The sequence below is a fragment of the Stenella coeruleoalba genome (assembly GCF_951394435.1).
Source record: "Stenella coeruleoalba genome assembly, chromosome: 9".
In the NCBI taxonomy this organism is placed as follows: Eukaryota; Metazoa; Chordata; class Mammalia; order Artiodactyla; family Delphinidae; genus Stenella; species Stenella coeruleoalba.
In genome coordinates, this window is record NC_137155.1 from 33,150,695 (window position 1) to 33,173,485 (window position 22,791).

General features: G+C 39.2%; 1 protein-coding gene across 4 annotated transcripts in view; it reads left to right on the forward strand.

Annotated features, from left to right (window-relative positions):
• Positions 1-9,803: 9,803 nt before the first annotated feature.
• TMEM196 (transmembrane protein 196) overlaps positions 9,804-22,791 on the forward strand; it is a 301,366-nt gene continuing 288,378 nt past the window's right edge. For 2 of the 4 annotated variants that reach the window (XR_013829720.1, XM_079931368.1), the window contains exon 1: positions 17,449-17,472. The gene's annotated coding sequence lies outside the window, so the exon portion shown is untranslated. Of the gene's footprint in view, positions 9,905-17,098; positions 17,473-22,791 lie in introns of those variants that run through there. The other 2 variants (XR_013829718.1, XR_013829719.1) reach the window with 2 other exon arrangements.

The window sequence follows — 22,791 nt, forward strand, 5'->3', positions numbered from 1 at the left end:
TGATTTCTCATTTTTCATTTCTAATTTTATTGATTTGCGTCCTCTCCCTGTGTTTCTTGATGAGTCTGGCTAAGGGTTTATCAATTTTGTTTATCTTCTCAAAGAACCAGCTTTTAGTTTTATTGATCTTTGCTATTTTTTCTTCATTTCTATTTCATTTATTTCTGCTCTTATCTTTATGCTTTCTTTCCTTCTACCGGCTTTGGGTTTTCTTTGTTCTTCTTTCTCTAGTTGTTTTAAGTGTAGGGTTAGATTGTTTGAGATGTTTCTTGTTTCTTGAGGTAGGATTGTATTCCTATAAATTTCCCTCTTAGAACTGCTTTTGCTGCATCCCATAGGTTTTGGGTCATCGTGTTTTTGTTGTCTTTTGTTTCTATGTATTTTTTTATTTCTTCTTTGATTTCTTCAGTGATCCTTGGTTATTTAGTATCACACTGTTTAGCCTCCATGTATTTGTGTTTTGTACAGTTTTTTTCCTGTAATTGATTTGCAGTCTCATAGTGTTGTCATAAGAAAAGATGCTTGATATGATTTCAGTTTTCTTAAATTTTCTGATGCTTGATTTGTGACCCAGGATGTGATCTATCCTGGAGAATGTTCCAAGTGCACTTGAGAAGAAAGTGTATTCTGCCACTTTTGGGTGGAGTGTTCTATAAATATCGATTAAATCTATCTGGTCTCTTGTGTCATTTAAAGCTTGTGTTTCTTTATTTATTTTCTGTTTGGATGATCTGTCCATTGGTGTAAGTGGGGTGTTAAAGTCCTCTACTATTATTGTGTTACTTTTGATTTCTCCTTTCATGGTTGTTAGCAGTTGCCTTATGTATTGAGGTGTTCCTATGCTGGGTGCATAAACATTTATAATTGTTATATCTTCTTCTTGGATTGATACTTTGATCATTATATAGTATCCCTCCTTATTTCTTGTAACAGTCTTTATTTTAAAATCTACTTTATCTGATATGAGTATTGCTACTCCAGCTTTGTTTTGATTTCCATTTTCATGGAATATCGTTTTTCATCCCTCACTTTCAGTCTGTATGTGTCCCTAGGTTTGATGTGGGTCTCTTGTAGACAGCATATGTATGGGTCTTGTTTTTGTATCCATTCAGCCAGTCTGTGTCTTTTGGTTGGGACATTTAATCCATTTACATTCAAGGTTCTTATTGATATGTATGTTCCTATTACCATTTTCTTAATTATTTTAGTTTTGTTTTTGTGGGTCTTTTTCTTCTCTTGTGTTTCCCACTTAGAGAAGTTTCTTTAGCATTTGTTGTAAAGCTGGTTTGGTGGTGCTGAACTCTCTTAGCTTTTGCTTGTCTGAAAAGCTTTTGACTTCTCTATTGATTCTGAATGAGATCCTTGCTGGGTAGAGTAATCTTGGTTGTAGGTTTTTCTCTTTCATCACTTTAATTATATCCTGCCACTCCCTTCTGGCCTGCAGAGTTTCCACTGATAAATCAGCTGATAACATTATGGAGATTCCTTTGTTTGTTACTTTTTGTTTTTCCCTTGCTGCTTTTAATAATTTTTTAAATTTAATTTTTGTTAGTTTCATTATTATGTGTCTTGGTGTGTTTTTCCTAGGGTTTATCCTGTATGAGACTCTCTGTGCTTCCTGGACTGGGGTGACTATTTCCTTTCCCATGTTAGGGAAGTTTTCCACTACAATCTCTTCAAATATTTTCTCAGACCCTTTCTTTTTTCTCTTCTTCCAGGATCCCTATAATTCGAATGTTGGTGCATTTAATGTTGTCCCAGAGGTCTCTGAGATTCTCTTCAATTCTTTTCATTATTTTTTCTTTATTCTGCTCCTCAGCAGTTATTTCCACCATTCTGTCTTCCAGCTCACTTATTCATTCTTCTATCTCAGATATTCTGTTATTGATTCCTTCTAGTGTATTTTTCATTTCACTTATTGTGTTGTTCATCTCTATTTGTTTGTTCTTTAGTTCTTCTAGATCTTTGTTAAACATTTCTTGTACTTTCTCAATCCATGCCTCCATTCTATTTCCGAGATTCTGCATCATCTTTACTATCATTACTCTGAATTCTTTTTCAGGTAGATTGCCTATTTCCTGTTCATTTGTTTGGTCTTATAGGTTTTTACCTTGCTTCTTCATCTGTGAGATATTTTTTTGCCTTCTTTTTTTTTTTTTTTTTTAAGGCATGGGATTGTGTTCCTGTCTTACTGGTTGTTTGGCCTGAGGCTTCCAACACTGGAGTTCGCAGGCTATTGAGTAGAGCTGGGTCTTGGTGCTGAGATGAGGACCTCCATGAGACCTCACTCTGATGAATATTCCCTGGGTTATTCTGAGGTTCTCTGTTAGTCCAGTGGTTTGGACTCAGAATTACCACATCAGGAGCTTCAGCCCGACCCTGGGTTCATGAACAAAGATCCCACAAGCCACCTGTGGTGGCAAGAAAAGAAAAAAAAAGTGAAAAATAAAATTAGACTAGGAAACTAACAGATATCTTAGAAGAATATAAAAATAAAAATATAGATGAGTCAACAACCAGAAGGTACATCAGTACCACAATAGTAAAAAAGAGGAGGAGGGAAAAGAAAAACAGTAAAAGGGGGGGAAAGGTCTTGGCTGTGGAGGGTGACGTTTGGGCAGTAGGTGGGGCCAATGCTCAGGACCCACAGGGCTGGAAAAGGCCGTGGGGGATGTGGGGGGTGGGGCTTAGGCTCAAGGAACAGACGGGGCCCAGGTGTGCCTTCTACCCTTGCTCTCAGAGGGCAGGGGACCTCACCTGGGAGCCCAGCAAACTTCCTGGGCCCCAGTGGGTGGGGCAAATGCCCTCCTCTCCTCTCCTGCTGCTCTGGTCTGGGAGGGCCCCTCCCCTCTGCCTCTCCTGATCTCCCTGGCCTCCCTCCTATGCCCCCAAGGACCTTTGTGGCCTGGAGGGGCCTCTGGAGGGCAGGGGACTGGTCTGGGAGCTCAGCAGGCTCCCCTGCCTGAGTGGGCGGGGCAATCACCCTCTGCTCCTCCCCCGCTACTCCTGGACGGCTCCTCCTGCCTGCCACTCCTGATCTCCCCAGCCTCAGGGGTATCGATCCTGTCTGGCCTCCACTTCTCCTCCCCCCTCAGTCCCCCTATGTCCTACCAGTTCACTTTGGGGTTCCTCCCTTCTCCTTGGGCATCAGAGCCCCCCGTCAGAGGCCGGCAGGCACCCTAGTTGTGGGGAGACGCTAACTCCACATCTTCCCACACCGCCATCTTCTGAATTTGTTCTAGGTTTTAGATTTTGTGAGCTTGGTGTATAATCTAACCCAGGAATACCTACTTTTGCTCTTTGGGTATTTTTTTATTAGTCTGCTCATTTTCAACCTAGAATGACAGTTTTGATTTATTATAAAACCATTCTAGTACAATAGAATCAGCTTGCTTTATTTCAGTTAGCTTATAGTTGTCTCTTTGCCTAACTAGGAAAAATCCTGAGAAAATATTCAGGCAATCAAAAAGTATGACTAAAAATTGTATGAATCTAAAGATTGTATGAATCTGAAAGTTGTATGAATAATTGTGTCTAGGATTCTGCCAAAAATGACTCATAGAGATAATGTGTGGCCATCCACAAGACGTAGTGTGTTCCATATTATAAGTTGTAAAATACAAATGTTATACATATTGTGAGTATGAAAGCTTGATAGATATTCTTAGGAACACATTTTCATGAAATGCATGAATTGTGTGTACCAAATCAGCCTGTCTAAATGAGATAAGGAAAGCTGAATCAGCTTCATTCTAAACCATCAACATCTGTGACCTTGGAACAAATCAATAGAATCTATTCAGCTTGTCTTTGGGAAGTGGTGTTAATTCAACTTCTAATTCAAGTCAATTAATATCTATGGATCTCCCACAGTTTTCCAGGCCCAAGAGATACAATAAATGGTTAATTTTCTTCTCCTCCAGTAGCCTACCATCTAGCTGGGAGACAGATTTGTACACCCTGAACCAAAATACAAATGTGGGCTATGACCATGACACAAGTAAAGCATTAAAGGTAAATAGATGATAACTGAAGGTTGAAGAAAACTGAGGGAGGGGAAAGATTCACAGAGGACATGAAATTTAAGTTAGATATTTAAAGAAAAGTGCCTTTTTCCTTAATTTTTACAAAATGCTCAAAAATCCTATAGAGTCACACATCTTTTCTTCCTAGCTGATCAGATATTTCCGGTTTTCTAATATGTGAACTACTTTTATTGCTAGAAAAGCGATGAACTAAATTGACTTTTTAAAATGTAATCATCCTGTCTTGTATTTATTTGTAAAGACTAGAGTTGGGAGGAAATAGATGTTCAAATGGGAAATATGAGTCAAAAAATTTTCATTAGCACTCAGTGGAAAACTAGAAGAGGATTGGCATTTCTGTCTCTACAAAGAAAACACTGTATTCCCTGGACATTTTTGTTATCAAACCAAAACAAACTAACAACAACAACAAAAAGCAAGCTTCTCATTTAGGTTTCCTAAACATTTATATATTTGAATATAATTTGTATATGCAAGGGGCATTTTAACTAATTCTGTTCAGGTTCAGCTGTCAGATTAGGACCAGTGATTTGTTTCTTCGTTCGGGCTTCATAACAGTAAAATTCTAACAATGAGTGGCTCAAAATTCAAATGGAGTGCCTTGTAAAATAAATAGTTAAGGCAAGGGAGTTCCATTCCACTGACTAAGATTAAGTAAGATGACTGGCTCAAACATTAAAAATAAAATGATCAGCTAAGTTAGGAAAATGAGCAAAAAATACCATTTCTTTGTTTGAATCATTTAGAAATGTTATATATCCACCAAATATATAAAAAGATAGGTTGAAAAAACTGGCAAATCTTTTTCCCCCTTCCATTATGAATTAAGAACCATCTGAGCAAATACAAACTATTCTATCATGCAGTAGATGAAATGAGATATGTGGATGTATATGCAGATTTCTTTGACAAACACTTACAAAATATATTTAAAATGTGCATTTAAGACATCAGGGGTAGGTGTAGATTAACCTCTTCAGTGTTTAATTATAATTTTGCTTAACATCACAAGACTAACATTTGTTCAACCTAGAGACAAGCAAAGAAGCTGAACTCAAATTTTAGCCAGATTGTGCTGGGCATCATTTTTCAGACCAATGAAAATGAAATGCTGAGTTGGATTTTTCTATTAATAAGGATTGATTTGATATTAACTGAGATTGGATGACTTCTAAGTTTCTTCCTATCAACCATAGGGAAAAGAGGACTTGTGTTATTTCTAACATTCTTTCCTGGTCAAAGGGAAAAGAGGTCTTGTAACATTTGGAATATTATTTCCTGCTATGTCTGTTGACCCTAGAGATCAGACTCCTTGTATTTCTACACAGGGCTCTGACAGCGTTTATTGGCTATTACCTCTTATTTTCTCTGAGCTTCAGTGATAATAGATTTGATGGTAGATATAGAAGGGTTTGGACACTTTTCAGTTCTAGATATTTGGTTTTGAGGATACCTAAAGCTCCCTGGTACCTTTGCCAAAAAGACTCTCTTTGGCCTCTCACGCTCCCAGCTAATGGCCTTACATCCTATTTCTCTTGTTGAGGGCCACCAGCACAATTGTCCTAAACTTTCACTCTCTCCACTTGCAGTCTCTCTTCAAAGAGAAATATGTCTTCATCTTGACATGACTCTAGTCATTTTCATATTTTTATCTTCCCTACCGAAGATTGTAATTGACTTTAGAATGGAATTATTTTCTATTTCTTGTTTAGTGTGGTTCCCTACACGTAGCTGTCACCAAATGGTATTGTCAAAAGACACGAGGTAAGTTTGGTAGGAAATTGGTGAGAACATTGTTTTTTTCAAACTCATCTCATTTCTTTCTTTTTTTTTTTTTGTGGATTACTATATGGGGCAGTCAGAGGATGTCATAGATACAATACATCTGGTTTTAATGAATTGTCATGTCATATCCTTAAATATAATAAAAGAAACATGAGCTCAGTGATAGCATGGTTAGGTAGATTTTTAGCTCACTGAACAATTAGATTCTCAGTCTCTTGATCACTGGCTCAATGGAAGACGCCATTCTGAAACTTCTCTACTGGAGTTACACAAATCAGAACAGCATTCTAGAGACTTGTTTGTATCATCGTTTAAAAGCGCACAGTATATATTATTAAAGTAGAAAATTCTTTTATATCTTCATATCTTTATGTGAAACAAAATAGATCATTTTATAAGATACTTTCTAAGTCAGTGTGATACTTCTTTTCTTTCCTGGGTCACATGTTGGCCAGCCTATTTTGCAGACACTACTGGGAAAATAATGGAAGACATGAAGATAACAGTGAAACTATGGATTCAATATTTATTAATTTGGGACATTGCAATAGCTAAGTGGTAACCCAGGCTCAACTCATGGTTCTTGGTATGTGGTGGAGTGGCTAGTGAAAGAGGGAACCAGTCAGAAAGAACTAATATATGCTTCCCTTTCATTTTCTCACTCTTGTTAGATAATTAAGTCAAACTGTAATACAGGAAACTAACCTATGGTAATACACTTCAGAAAATAATTCTCTTTGAGGATGGTGATAACTGGAAAGGCAGATGAGGTAGCCTTATGGGGTGTTGAAAATATTCTGTACCTTGGTATGCGTGGTAAGTACATGCATTTACATATATTAGATAAAAACTGAGTAGTTTGTACACTGAACTGTATTTACTTTATTCTTCATTTTTAAAAATTACGAAGAATATGATGATTAAAGGCCTTAGGCAGTAATAAGCAAATAAACAGACATTAAACCAGTTTGTTTTTTTTTATACAGCAGGTCCTTATTAGTTATCCATTTTATACATATTAATGTATATATGTCAATCCCAATCTCCCAGTTCATCACCATTAAACCAGTTTGACTAGACTGGATAGTAGGCAAATGGAAGGAAGAGTTGAGAATATTGTTTCACCCTATGTTCTTAGAGTTCTGAATGCCATGATGAAGAAACCAAACTTTATTCCTTATATCTGAGGCAATTTTTATGGATTTCATTCTTGAATACTTAATCCTCACCTTATTGGGGTCAACTGATGACTACGTAGTTGGTTTGGGATCCTCTGGAATGCAGATTGTTATTCCTACAGAAGGACACCCTCTAATGGGCACGATTCCTGAGTGGAGGGTCAGAATCACCGACCTCCACCTCACCTTGGGCAAGAGTGGGTCAAGAGTTTCCTCCAAGAGATTTCAGGATCTTCAGTAGCTGGTGTTAAAATGAGCCAAGTCTGAAGAATTAAAGGCCTAGAGGAGAAAATAAAAGGGAATGGAAAGAGGTACCTCCTGGGCAAATTCCTGGGCAGAGGAACATGACAGAGGCAATCCAGGGCTACCTGGGAGTAGTGGCCTTTCTGCATACGATGGTTTTCTCACCTTCTCCTCTCAGAATCTAGGGACTTGTTTTTCTGAGATAGGGTCAGCACATAGTAGGCATTTACTAAAGTTGTTTGAATGAATGAATGAATGAAGATTGAATAATCCCTGCTAAAACGATACAATTTCTACAGAAGAGTTATTTGTTGTTTGGGGGTTTTTTTTGCTTTTTTTTTTGCGGTACGTGGGCCTCTCACCGTTGTGGCCTCTCCCGTTGCGGAGCACAGGCTCCGGACGCGCAGGCTCAGCGGCCATGGCTCACGGGCCCAGCCGCTCCGCAGTATGTGGGATCTTCCCGGACTGGGGCACGAACCCGTGTCCCCTGCATCGGCAGGCGGACTCTCAACCACTGCGCCACCAGGGAAGCCCCTGTTGTTTTGTTTTTTACTGGCAAGATTGTTTAAAAATTGTGACCACTCTAAGTTAACATATTGTATTTCCTTGCAAAAATATGTTTTCAGTGCCAGATGTAGCAAGAATTTAACAACAGATTTTATTGACAGAGGGGTGTATGTGTGTAATAAATACTGCATTAAATAGTCATAAATTGCATCCCAATTTCAGAACTATTAAAAAATGAAAAATCTTGCATCTTAGAAATGAGAGTGAACATGCATAAGTTCCCTTCCCCCACCCTTTCTAGAAGACCTATATCACACATTCACGACACACGCATCTTTCTCTAACGTCTTCCATGACTCTCAGGCTCAGCTGTAGATGTCTGTATTCCTGCAGACTCCATGGGAATATCCACTAGATCAAAATCTGAGAGAGAAAAAGGTCATCACACACTTGCTCTGCACAATTTATGGGAAATTGAATGCTGTCCCAGAATTTACACCTTAAAAAAAAAAAGACAAAAAAAAAAAACTACAATTGGGAAAGAAGGAAAAACTTGGAAGTCCCCTCCTCTAAGATTTTATTCTTGGCAAGAGAATTATATGATTATTGTTATTTGCTTGAAAGTTGAGTTTTTCTGCACATACACTTACAGTAAAACCTTCTAAAACAAACCGTCAGTCTTGACTTTACCTTGCTTGTCCTTATGTAGATTTCCCACCGTGAATTTACCCTTCTCTGTTTACTACTGGAGCCTCATCACTATTCATTCCCTCAGCTTCTTCAGGGCTTTGGCTCAGAAAAACGAGATTTCATAATTATATTTAACAGTAATAATATAATATTATAATTATATGGTATATATAATTACTATATATATAAATATAAACCTGCTTTACAGTTTAAAAAATACCTTCATACACCATTTCATTTAATGTGAGTAGGGCAGCTATTATTAATTCTAAAGGTGAAAAAATGGAGGCATATATTAAGCAACTTGCCCCAAATCACACAGCTATTAGATGGCAGCTGAGGAACTAGAACTGAGGGTATGGCAAAGCTTTGACAAGTACATGGGAAAACCTTCCTACTCTTTCTGATTCCCTTAGCTATGACTTTCTTTGTGATTGATTACTAAAGGAACCACCTAATTAAATAAAACAAATACATCTTACATCCCCCATTAATGTTGAATGAGATCACCATATCCAATCGTTTACCAATTCAGGTTACTTTTCCTCCTAACCACCTCTTGAATCAAACCACTTTCCATTATTTCCAGGACACATTCCTAATTCATATCATCACCTCTCTGTTAAGATGTCTCCAGTAGTTATCTAACCCACCCCCGTATTTCCGCACTCTCCTCACCTCTAATGCTCCTGTCTTTCTCTGTGCACCCCCATTAAAACTATTGCGTCACTTCTCTCAGCTTTTGAAATAAAAATAACTTATTTATCTTGCCCTGCCCATGGTTTGACCCCTTCAGATCTCTCTGGAATAATTTTCCCCCTGTTTTCTATCTTGTTCCTCTAGTCCAGCCTCACCAGTGTATTTCAGTTTCTCAAGCAAGCCTGCTCCTTCCCAACCCACATGCTATTACCTCTGCCTGGAGAATTCTCTCTCTCCTTCTGTCACGTAGTTAACCCTTACTCTGCCTTCAATTCTCAGTTCAAATACCACTTTTTCATGTCAACCTCTGACTCCCCTGACGTGTCATTTCCCCCTTTATAGCAGCATGCACATTCCCCTGGGGTGCTCACCACTGTGGTAGGTTTACTTTATGTGCTTGTTTGATCATGTGCCGAAAAGGAAAATGTTAACAGTGGGTCTGTGACATATTCTTTCTGCCTTGGAAACGCCTGAGATAGTTTTTTCTTTTAACCCCACCACACCTTCTTGCAAATATTAACTGATGAAATTTACTAGCTCCTGAATACTGAGCTAGGAATGCTTTTAACAAAATGCACCGGATCTGTCTGGCATGTTTGTTGTAAATGTATCTGTAATTTATGGATTTATTAACAGCAGCTGTGCTGATGAATACAAATTAATCACATGGCTAGAACTGGACTGTGAGATGATATGTATAAGCGGTGAGACCACAAACCCTAAGAAGCTTCCCTTTGCTAATTCAAGCCATGCAAAGTAAGTACCCTTCACTCCAAAACCAAAACTCATCATAGTGCAGAAAACAAGAGGCTGCATCTGATGGGTTTAGGTCTGCCAGATATTGCTGTAGCATATTTTGTTGATATTTCTTTCTAATAATTTGAAAAGTTGGATGCTGGGTAAAATTTGTATTTCATGTGAGTTACAACTCTGTCTTTTGTTATTATATAAGTGGAATATCTGTATTTCCTCCTCATTGTCTCATGAGCTCCATGAAAGCAGGAAGGTAACTGTTTTATCTGAACGCTAATTCCTATTTTCTGGCCCAGTAGTTAGCACATAGTATGTGCACAGTAAATAGTTGTGTGGCAGAGATCGCTAGAGCTCATCATATCCAATTCTTTCCTTCCTGTACTCATGAGAAGACATCCAACTTCCCACACAATTAGGTTGGGTCCATATGGTTAATTTTGGCCAGCGGACTTTGAGAGGAAGTAGCATACATAGCTTCAGGGTAGAGGCAGGTAGATCAGATGTAAATTGTCCACACTATTTCCCCTTCTCTAGGAAATGCTGAAAACTTGTGTTGATATGGTTGTATGGAAACACAGCAGAGCTTCTGTTATTTCTGGGTTCCTGACTAATATGTAGAGAATAACCATCCTCCTACCCATGTTGGATATATACCATGAGCCAGAAATGCCAACTGATTTTGTGAAGCTCCTGAGATCTTGAGGTTAATTTGCTACTTGTATGTAACATAGCTTACGCTGTCTAACGCATGTGTGAGCAGTCGGCAGGCAAGACCATGTCTAAAAGCACTCTGGAGCACACTGCCTTCTTCTCTTCTCTTGAGTCTTCCATTCTCTCCCTTCCTTCCCCAAATACAAATTAGTAACTAAAGAACAAGAGAGCTTCCAGATTAACTATTTAGTGGCAATATCTCACCTCTCTATGCCACGTCAGTTAAGGTGATCTTAGACCACCTGGCCTTGAGGAAAATTTAAAAGAGTAGGAGCTTTTCACTTGTAACTAACAAGTACCTCCTATGTTCCTGGTCTCTATCCTCACAGGGAATTCAACCACATCTTTTATTGTGGCTCTCAAAACTTTTGGTATGCATAAGATTCATCTTAATAGTTGGTAAAAATGCCAATTTTAAGCTGTCTACCCAAGAATTCATTAGATTTATGTGAGTCTAAGGGACTTGATTTAAATAGCCCACCCTTAGGTGTTCTGATTTCCACAGTTCTCAAACCTCACTTTGGTAAACACTACTATAAACAGTAGTTTTAAAAGGTCTAGCCACCATTTATATCAGTGGTTCTCAAACCTGACTATATATCAGAACCACATGGGGAGCTGTGAAAACCATATCAAGGCACAGGCCAAACCACAGACTAATTATATCTGATGATGTATATAAATGAATTTATATCCTGAAAACTATGGCAAATTATTGCTTAGAAAGTGTCCTACTTACTGTGGCATTACAGGAAATCGGTAAACAGGTCCTATGTCAGTCAACAGCTCCTTAACTGAGAACCATGGTGCAGAGTATCCTGGGACGAGGCCAAACAAATGCCAATTTCTTAAAAGTTTAGAACCCGAAGAGCAAGGTTCTTGGTAATATACTGACTTCGTGCATCTTGGTTCCTCTACTTCTAACTCCAACCCATCCAAGCTGCCGCCGCAACCAGCGGACAGGTAGAGACTAAAAGCGGGAGCCTTGGGCTCTCAGAGCCATGACAGATGCAGCTCCAAGTTGGGTGAAAAGGCAGAAGTCAGAGTTAGAGAACCCATGGTGAATATCTGAAGGCTGTGAGTCCTTTACTTAGCTTAACGTGATCCTGTTTTGATGAGGGTGTATGTGTGAGAGTGAGGATAAAGAGACCAAGATGAGTCCCCCTGAGTGTGCTTCGTTTCTTTGGGTTTTCACAAGTGGAGAAGTAGTTGGAGTTGTAGGTTGTATTTTCTATCCCTGGAGATGAGAGGCCTGTGGACACCAGGGAACAGAAAGACTTCCTGCTGCAAGGGAGGACAACCTGGCACCTGCAACATGGCCAGCCCACATGTACAGAGTCTACTTCCTGTGGGACTACTGTCATTTAGTGTTCCACAGCAGCTGGATTTTAGCTGCAATGAGCAGAACCCAGAAAATTACAACTCACCTCCAGGGGCCCATCAAATAGAGAAGAGAACAGATCAACGCCTCCAATCAGGTTCCTGATACGGCACACCTGCTGGACATTTCAATGTAGAAATGATAAAAGCATTTAAGAAAATTTAAGTACAATCCAAAGCAACTTAGTGGAGCTTCAATAACTCCATCTTCAAGTTTAGAGGTTCAGCGTGTCAATAGAGAGAGAAGATATTTACAAGTGACTACTGAATTAGTAGCTTAGAAGAAAAAGTGCAGGAAATATCACTGAGTAAAATTCACTGGGATAAAAATTGTAAGGGAAGAGTTAAGTGACATTTAGGAAACTGTCAACAAATGGGAATTCCAGAAGACGAAAAAAAGGGGAGATTATGTTAAAACGTTAATTAAATAACAGAAAAACTTCCCTGAGTTAAAGGAAGCCCAATTTAAAGAACTTTCCAGGTTCTAGTCAGAATTTATAAGAAAGCAAGGTAAAAATCCCTGAATCTGGTGCATGAAGAGAACATATTAAGATTTCCAAATAGAAAGAACAGGTAAATTACAAAGACAGGCATGTCAGCATGGGATTGGGCTTCTCATCTCCCACGCTAGAGACCACAGTACAATACTGTCAACAGCAGAAAACAATCGCAGTAGAATAGCATCCACAAGATTGCAACCCTGGCTGCACTTCAGAATCAGCTGGGGAGCTTCAGAAAATGCTGATACCAGGCTCCATCACAGATGAATTAAATCAGAATATCTGGGGGTGGAACAAGGAATTGGGATCGTTTAGCTCCCCAGGTGTTTCTAATAAATAGCTAGCATTGCCATCTGATCTATAGACTACTGGGAGAAAAAGGAATGCAATCTATAAATCCTATGTCCAGCCAATCCTATGCCCTACCAATCCTATGCCCAGCCAGTCCTATTTCCTATTTGTGTGCCAAGGCGAAGGAATTATCAAACATATATATATTTGCAGATATATATGTTTTTAGAAAATATATCACTGTTTACCTAATCTCAGGAAAAAGAAGCTATCTACCCAAAGAGCAGATAAATGAGTATAGTCAAGACGGAGAAAGATGAAGAGTATAGGAAGAGTGGTAAGCCAGGAGCCATACAATGCCTGTTTACATCTGAATGGACAATGATAGAGGCAGTGATTGAAAGCCTGCTAGTTTACAAGACACCTTAATAAAGGTTCTTGAAATAGACGGGACAAATTGTGTGGGGAGATTCTAATAACAGTTTGGAATTGAAAGTCTCAGGTTTCTTCAGTAAAATTCAAAAGTTGGGTTAGACTCATGATAAGAAAAGAGAAGTAAAAGGATTCCAAAAGTTTCCCCTAGGGGTCAAAGGAAAAAACAGGGGGTGGCAGGGGAGGGAGGGCTGGAAAAGGAGAAGAGTATTCTAGAGTTTTCATCTTTTATGGGTGGGATATCCCAGGGGAATAGAGAATTTTGGTGGAGGAAATAGTTGGTATATGTTTTCATACATATTGATAGGGTATTTTTAAATAAGCATCAACAATGGAAAGGTAATCATGAATAGCATGGAAAAATAATACATAACCCATAACAATGGAAATAAAGAGCACTATGTCTAAAAGAGCAAAACCTAAGTAAAAGGGTATCTGCAGTCCCATAACTTCTCTTCCTACTTCTTAGTGTAGATGATGTCTTGAATATCTAAAAGTGCACTCTCTACTTGTGCACTGGGACACATCCCCTCTATCTCTTCAATGATATATTTCCAGAAATTTCCCTTTCTCTCCTATATTACCACTATTTCACTATCTACTGGATCACTCACATCAGTATCTAAACATGCTATTATATTTTTCCATATTTAAAAATATCTTCATTTCACTTCCCCTGTGAGTTGTAGTCTTGTTTATATACTCTGAAATTCTTTCTCTTCTAAACTTTAACTGAATCAAACTTTCTGCACTCCACCAGAGTACCAGTATTTTTGGTCAAATTTCCATGTCACTAAATCCAACATTCGATTCTCAGCCACATTTTACTGTCTTTCAGTCACACTTAACACAGGCAATCCCCCTCTTCACTTGATAATCATTCTTCACTTGCCTTCTAGGACACCATATAGTTTTCCTCCTCCCTTACTCTTCTCCTCCTTCCCTACTCTTTAACAGTCTCGTTTGCTGTGTCCTTATGCTTTCCCCAACAACTTTATCCTGAATTGCCCCCAGGTTCAGTTCTTCTACCTCTTCTCCAGCTATATGCACAGTCTTGGTGATCTCATCCCATCTAATCACTACTGATTCCCAAATTTTTATCTCTGGCTAAATCTAGGCTTGATATCCAAATGCCCACTTAACATTTCCACTTCGGTGTGTAATACACATCACAAATCAATATGTACAAAACTAGTTATCTTCTTGTTTCTATGTGTACCCTTCCCCACCTGATTTAATGTCAATTCATCCTTTCAGTTGCTCTTGCCAAATAACCCATTTGACTTCATTACTTCTTTCTCTTCCCCTTGCTCAGTTTTCTCAATGACACTGGCTCCTTACAGTTCCTCAGATTTGTTATTCATGTTTTCTTAGGGTCTTTTGCCTGGCCATTTCCTCTACCAGCACCACTCTCCCCTCAGATATCTCGGAGGCTATCTCCATGATTAGTTTATAGACTTTGCTCAGATTCCTTCTTTTAAATGAGGCCCACCCTGAAGACCCTATTTAAAAATGATTCCCACCCTCACATCACAACATTTCCAGTCCCCCTTACCCTACACTATTTTCACAGTACTTATCACCATGTAAAATACCACCATATAAAATATTATATAATTTATAATTTTGTTATGTTTATTATGTTTCTCCTCCCATTAGAATTTGCTGTCTTAAGGCCAGGGATCTTAATTTGGTTTCCCTAATTTATTTATCCCAATAGCTTAGAACAACACCTGGTACTAAATGAGTCAATAAATATTCATTAAATTAATTAATTAAATATGTATTGTATCTAAGTACCATGAAGAAGAATGATTCTTGGGATATAATCAGAACCCAATTTTATTTTAATCTCTTAATAGCTCCTTAACATTAATTAATTCTAGGAAGCCCATCCTCTGCCCCTGCATGAAAACTCATTCCTGCCCCTAAGATCACGTTAATGCAAACATCTTTAGGATAATCTTGAGAATGACTATTTAATCCATGTTGGAATGTGTTCTTTTAGGGTCAAATTAGTCATTTTTGAAGATAAATTCCGTTCATGCTTTTGGTACCAGGATGCCATTATTTAATGAATGCACCTGAAATCCAGAAAGAGAAACCCATGGACCATCCATCCCACTGACTACCTCAGACCTATGGCTTTGTTGGATCAGGCAACTCCCCCCCCCCCCAAAAAAAAAGCTTGGTGCTCAGGAAGAACAAACTGAAGATAAAGGAACATGTTTAATAATTCTGTGACATCATTGCCATTATTTGCCTCTAAATTCACATCATGATTACCTTGGATTTGTGTCAGGAACAACTCAACAATGAATATTTAATTCTAGAAAACAATTAAAAGACATTTTTTTTGTAGAAACCAAAACCCGCTTTATAAGACCGAATGGCCATCATTGGTTTTTCTGCTGAGATATGAGGTGACAGCCAGGCAGACAAGTGACAGAGGGTGAATCTTCTTCACCTTATTCCCATCTCCACCACCTCTTCCTTCACCCCTCCAGCCCTCCAGATACTCACCTCTGCAATTGAACCATTTCAAAAAATACTCTGCGGGGGGGCAAGGTGGATGCGCTGGGGGCTCAGGCTGGCTGCTGACCTGTTCTCAAGGAGCTAGTGCTCCTGGGCAGTGGCTGGTGGAGAGAGGCCAATCCTGGACTCACAGCAGCTAGAAGGGAGTTAAATTTGTAATAAATACTTCCCTCAGCAGGAATGAGCTGTAGGACAGAGCCTTCATTTGTGGCTGGTTGCTTCTTACGTGCTGGCTTGCTGTTCTTACTGATTTGTTCAGGGTTGTAACACCAAGGGAGATGGTGAAGGGAAGGATAGAAAAAAGTTCTCACTTGACAGGTGCTGTCAAATGCAGCTTTGTGCTCTCTCAGCCTGTCCATGTGTGAATCTGGTTCTTTCTAGGGCACTTTCTTGGGCTCTTCAGGGGTTCCTCAGACTACAACTTATTTTTCAAGGGAGAGGCAGTCTTCCTAGCCTCAAGTTTTATATTGGTTTTCTGGGTAATATTGGGAACACTGCCTTTTTAAGCTGTACTCTCTGACAGAAGCCAAAATAACTCCAAGTCTACCATCTCCTCTGTAGCTTTCACATGCACACCGTGCCCTTTTCACCATTGGAGGGGATTCCGTGTCTTCTCGGAAGCAGCTCTATTTGCTGCCCCAGGCTACTTTTAGTTTTCTTTGAGGTGAGTCACACACCAGTTATTTCATTGCTTAGCTCAGAGAACACATTATGCTTGCCATATGGCAGTGTTTTAGCCTCTCTTGACAGACCCAAGGTTATGAAATGGTCTTCAGTCACGGAACGGCTGGACCCGTGAACCATGGCCGCCGAGCCTGCGCGTCCGGAGCCTGTGCTCCGCAACGGGAGGGGCTACAACAGTGAGAGGCCCGCGTACCGCAAAAAAAAAAAAAAAAAAAAAAAAAAAAAAAACTCTCACCCTATTTCCACACTCTTCATTTTTTATGGCCTCTTTGTGGTGAATTTTCAAGGTCATATTACTAGTTCTCATCTCTTTGAAATTTCCTCAAAAGATATGCCCTTAAACTTGAAATTTTATGTCCATTGTATTATGGTATCCCACAGGAAACTTTGTTTAACATCTTTTAATATACCTTTGTGTATATATATATTTCATTTTTATATACATGTGTTTATCTACAGTTAATGAAATTTGATATAAGCTTGCTAGGTTGTTTACATGGGTTACTATGAATCAGGTGAGGGTGGGGGGATGATTCAGGGAGAGGAATGAGAAAAGTGAAAGATGGAAGGACATTCAAGAAAAAGTTGAACGAATAACGTATTTCCCTAAAATCTCCCAGCATCTTATGTGATTGCCTTTATAAACTACTGTTGTGTGTATTAGTATGTGTGTATTTGTATGATCAGGCCACCCAAGATGCCCATTCTCTTGCTCTCTGTACATCCCCTGCTGGAACAGTGCCTGCTTCACCTACACCCTGCTCACCTGACTGACATTCCTACATACTTGCCTCAGCCCCAGCTAATGCTTGTTCTAACCTGGAGTTCAGAACATCTCCACCTGATAGCTTATCAAAGGGGCGGTGAGGGGCGGGACCCTCTGCTTGTTTCCCTGGTAACCAATAAGCCAACCCGGCGTCAATTCCCTCTATAAATGGTAACCTCCCCCGCCTCCCTCGGGCGAGTGAAGTGTGCCGCCATTTCCTCCTCGTCTGCTGTGCACGTTGAGAAGTCCCTCCGGGCCCTTGCTTCAGACAAGTAAGCTACCCCATCCATTAAACCATTGACGTCTCTGTTACTCAAGGTATTCGTCGTCTTGAGGCTGGCCGAGTACAGGGCTTGCAGGCCTGCGGGGGTGCAGCCCAACAGTATTCATATAATACTTTTTTTTTGCGGTATGCGGGCCTCTCACTGTTGTGGCTTTTCCCGTTGCGGAGCACAGGCTACGGACGCGCAGGCTCAGCGGCCGTGGCTCACGGGCCCAGCCGCTCCGCCGCGTGTGGGATCTTCCCGGACCGGGGCACGAACGCGTGTCTCCTGCATCGACAGGGGGACTCTCAACCACTGCGCCACCAGGGAATCCCCATATAATCCTTTTTTTTTTTGCGGTACGCGGGCCTCTCACTGTTGGGGCCTCTCCCGTTGCGGAGCACAGGCTCCGGACGCACAGGCTCAGCGGCCATGGCTCACGGGCCTAGCCTCTCCGCGGCATGTGGAATCTTCCCAGACTGGGGCACGAACCCGTGTCCCCTGCATCGGCAGGCAGACTCTCAACCACTGCGCCCCCAGGGAAGCCCCCCATATAATACTTTTGAGAGAAAGAGGTCTTAAGGGAAAATTAGGTTCAGAGTGCTGTTCAGATTGCTAAAAGTGATTCTGTTTAGTTAAAATAAAAATAAGTCCCCAAATGTATATAGTAATTTTTTAATTTTTTTTGGTAAGAAGATGTGGAAGAAGTCATAGAAGTTTGACGGATACTAACATTGGTGACTTCAGGAAAATGGAATAGGAAATATGAAATAAGAGGAAGGATTTATCTTTTGTGATGTCTTTATAATTTTTCTTTTGCTATAAGTAACATGTCTTGTAACTGTATGAATAACCTACAAGTACTGGGAGAGTAGTTATGGGAATCACCTGTTACCCATCTTCTCATACAAGTGGGTAGAAAGATCATCTGCTGACTAACAAGACAAAAAGGATGGATTTCTGGATGTGAGTAAAATGGGGGCAATCTGAAATAACAGCAGTGGGGTACTAAATTGATTTTGAAGGGAGAAAAGACTAAGGTGAAAATGGATGGGATGAACCTTAAAACGTTCTCAATTTACTAATGTCTTTTGTTCATTAGCAACCAAAAACTTTGGACTAAGAATTTTGCACATAATAGAAAACAAAATAAATTATAGATCATCTCAGTTTGGGGCATCGACTGGGGTAGGTAAAGAAGTTAAAATGTCATAGAGTGTTCATGAAAGTTTGGTTGATTTAGTTGGTCATAGGGATGCAGGCTGAATAGGGAGACAAGAAAAGCATTAAAGAAATTAAGCTAGGAAAATAGGTAAGGAGCAGGTGTACTTAATTAATGGTAGTGGAGAACGTGTTCAATAGGACTGAGAGAGTAAAAAGACCAGAAAGAAGAGTTGTCTTTTGTTCCAGTTTGCTTGAGATAATTCCAGTAAAGTTATGAATAAGGTCCTGTTGCACTCTCAGAAATGTCTTTTTGTGCCTGATAATTTAAATGAGGTCTTTGGAAGGAAAAAATGATCATCGAGCATAATAAGCAACACAGGACTCAGGAGTGATCACACCTGCTTAGGAAGAAGAAGGTGGGGGATCTCAGCTGACAGTGTCCCCTATGGGACAGAGCAATCAACTACGTAAAACGTGGTTTACACTAACTTTTGTGTAATGAAGATTCACAGATGGGATGTGTGCTCTGGTTATTTTAGGCCATATTTCTCAAACTCTAAGATTATCTTCAAAGTTCATCAAATTTTCAGAATTTTCTCAGGCACTTATTAACAAGTCAGAGCAGTAGGTTCCTTCATACATTGCAGAACTATCTGAAAAGGGAATCTGCACTCTAAGAGGACTCATAAGTCAATAAACATGTCTTTACCTTGATGTTCCATGCTTCTGTATCTTTCAAAATATTGCCTTTGTTCTCCAGTTGTCCCGTAAAATACTAGGTATCTGGAAGTTGTAGTCCATAGTATGTGATGATTTCAACCTTGTGGATGAATAAAAAACAAAGAACTTGAATTTAAACTAAATGTGATAGGAACCTTTCCATTCAGAATGACAAAGATTAGAATTTTAGCTGAGCCATCTACGAGCTATATGACATTGCATAAATTACTTGAATTTTTGTGTTTCAAGGTCTTGAATATCTAAAATATCACTTTTTTAAGAATTTTTGTAAGCTATAGATGACAGTATATGTAAAGCAAGTGGCATGGTGGCAAGCATACGACAAGTGCTCAAAAATGTTACTTCCTTTATTTTCCCTGGTGTATTTAGACTTATTTTTTAACTGATTACATTTATTTACTCAGCATCCTCAATTTTTTCTTTTGCAATAGTGGGTATTGAATGTCTAACACCCAAGGCTAACACCACTGTAGCCTTTTTAAAATCAAAATCATGTGCAAGAAAATTTATTCCCAAAATAGGGAAAATAAACTCACTACTCCACATCATTTCATATATTTGTTTTAAAGAAACTTTCAAACGGACATTGCAACATTTTTCATCTTGCCTATTTTCATAAATTGACTCAAGTCAGTTTGTTTTAGATTGTTTAGTTTTAAGAGAATACAAAGACTGAAATTATGTTCAGTTTTTTTTCAGACTCGGCAGTAGTGTTTTTGTTTTATTATTTTAGAGCCTATGCTGCTGAAATTTAACTGGAAATAAAAGGACATATTTCATTCTAGTTAATCATATTCATTTTCTATTGCTGTGTAACAAATTATCAGAAATTTAGTACCTTAAAACAATATCCATTTATTTTCTCAGTTTTTGAACATTGGCAGTCTGGGCACAGAGTAGCTGAGTTCTCTGCTGTAGTTGTACAGAATTACATTCAAGGTTTCAGCCAGGCTGCCTTCTTATCTGGAGCTTGGAGTCCTGTTCCAAGCTCATTCATGTTATCATCAGATTCATTTCCTTGCAAGTATATGCTGAAGCTCTCCCTTGCTAGTTTTGCCATGGAACTTTTCTCAGCAACATAAGAGACTGCCCTCAGTCCTTGCTGCATGGTCCCATCCTCTCTCGGCATGGAAGCTGGCTTCTTGGAGGCCAACATGAAAATCTTTCTCACTCTGAATTTCTTCCTTCAGAAAAGGCAGGGTCTCTTTTAAAGGCTTACCTGCCTATGTCAAGCCCACCCAAGGTAGTCTCCTTTTTGCTTGCCTCAAAGTAACTAACTTGGGACCCTACCTGTTCGGAAAAATCCCTTTACCTTTGTGATTTAGTATGATTCATTTGTTGTACATATTGTCTACCATGGGAGTGAATTGCATCATGTTCAGTGCCTGCCACACTCGAGGACTGGGGTATTACACTGGGAGCACACTTAGGGGTGGCAATCTTGGATGCCACCTCAGAACTTGCCTACCACAATCAGATTCAGGTTAAACATCATATTAATAGTGTTTTCGTAGCAAATGACCATTGTATCATGTGGAAAAATCAAACAATATGTGTGATGTGATTATATTGTACTTCTTTCCCCTTTTACCATTCTAATAATTCACAATTGAAAACACATTTTTCCCTTTTTACTCCATGTTTAAATAACAATTTTTTTTTCTTTTTTTTTTTTTTGTGGTATGCGGGCCTCTCACCGCTGCGGCCTCTCCTGTCGCGGAGCACAGGCTCCAGACGCTCAGGCCCAGCGGCCATGGCCCACTGGCCCAGCCGCTCTGCGGCATGTGGGATCCTCCCGGACCGGGGCACAAACCCATGTCCCCTGCATCGGCAGGCAGACTCTCAACCACTGCGCCACCAGGGAAGTTCAAATAACAATCTTTAATGATTGGTACCTATGCAATTTAGACAGAAAAAATATCCTATGGTCATAGTTATCTTATTTTGCTGTAGAATATTTAAGAATGGCAAAATTATTTCCATTTATTTTCCAGTAATAAGGAGGGATATAAATTAGAAGTATAAAAGTTCATTTTTAGACATGTAGAAAAACAGACATTATCCCATTAGATGAATAGTGTACATGAGAAATTTTAAAAAAAATATTTAGCATTCTTAATTGTTGCAACATTTTTACCGTTACTTCTGGTCACATTAGTTTACTTATTAAATTTTAGGTATTTCTGTCAACAATATTGTTTCTCTGGAATTTAGCATTTATAATACTAATAAAAAGTGGTTAGAATTTGTATTGAAATAAAAACCAGTTAAACTGTTCAGAAACGTGTGTTATTAATATGTTAAATTAGCCCAAGAAATACTCTAGGCCCCACCATCAGTTAATAATTTACTGGCAAAATATGACAATTTAGTTTTCTTCTAAAAATTATCTGTAAGACCACTGATAGAACAAATCAGGTAATAGACTCTCCCTTCATTTTGAATTTATTATTTCTAAACGGAATATATTTTTCCTTTTTAAAGAACTATAATTATCTGGAATGATTTAGGTTTACGGTTAATTGTTATATATATCAGGGAGTCCTAATGTCTTAATTTATGCCCCCAGAAAGCATAGCAAGAGAAAAAGGCTTGCATGAAGGTAGTTTGTTTTGCTCAAAGATTCCAAGTAGCTGGAGGGGATGAGTGGAAAGAGTGGAAGAAGAAAGGAGGTAAAGCCATTCCAAGAGTGTGTTACTGAGCTGATCATAACTGTGAACAACTGAAAGTCCACACTACAGACATTTTAAGGTCCTGTGTATAATGCACCTCAAAATTAACTGCCTAAGGGATAAAGCACTGTTTATTCACTAACTCTCACCCACTATCAGTCAAGTGTTCCCTCATAAGGTATAAATTTCCTGACTTGTATATGCGTCAGAATAGCTCAGCAAGTTCTTGCATGCCTCCATGTGGTAGTAGCAGAGAAGCAGGAGGACAAGTGACCAACTTGTGGTACAGTTGAGGTGAGATACCATCAGATTACCCCTGCTTGCAATTGATTATTCAGAAATTGCCAGAGTATAACACTGGTAGAATCTTTGGTCATGTGTCCAGTTTTTCAACTTCTCTACTATAAAATGGGTCCCTTATTTTGAGGCAATGTTATGTGTGAACTCATACTAGTAAACCAAGCATTCTGTAAGCATCCCATATTGATGTTGTTAGAGTCACTAGAAGCCAGGAAGGAAAAGTCATATCCAGAACAGGTGTCAACTCCATTAAGGATGAATTGCTGTCCCTTCTGGGGCTAACGTATTTCAATAATACTTTATTCCTAGCGTCAACATAAGAACTTGTTGCAGACCTCAGGATTCTCTTGATTATTTTAACACACAGTAACTAAGTAATTAAAGGAGTTTCCAGGCCTCATCAATGCCAGGGACAGTTTCACATTAGAGACTGACCAGTGTGGCATTTCCA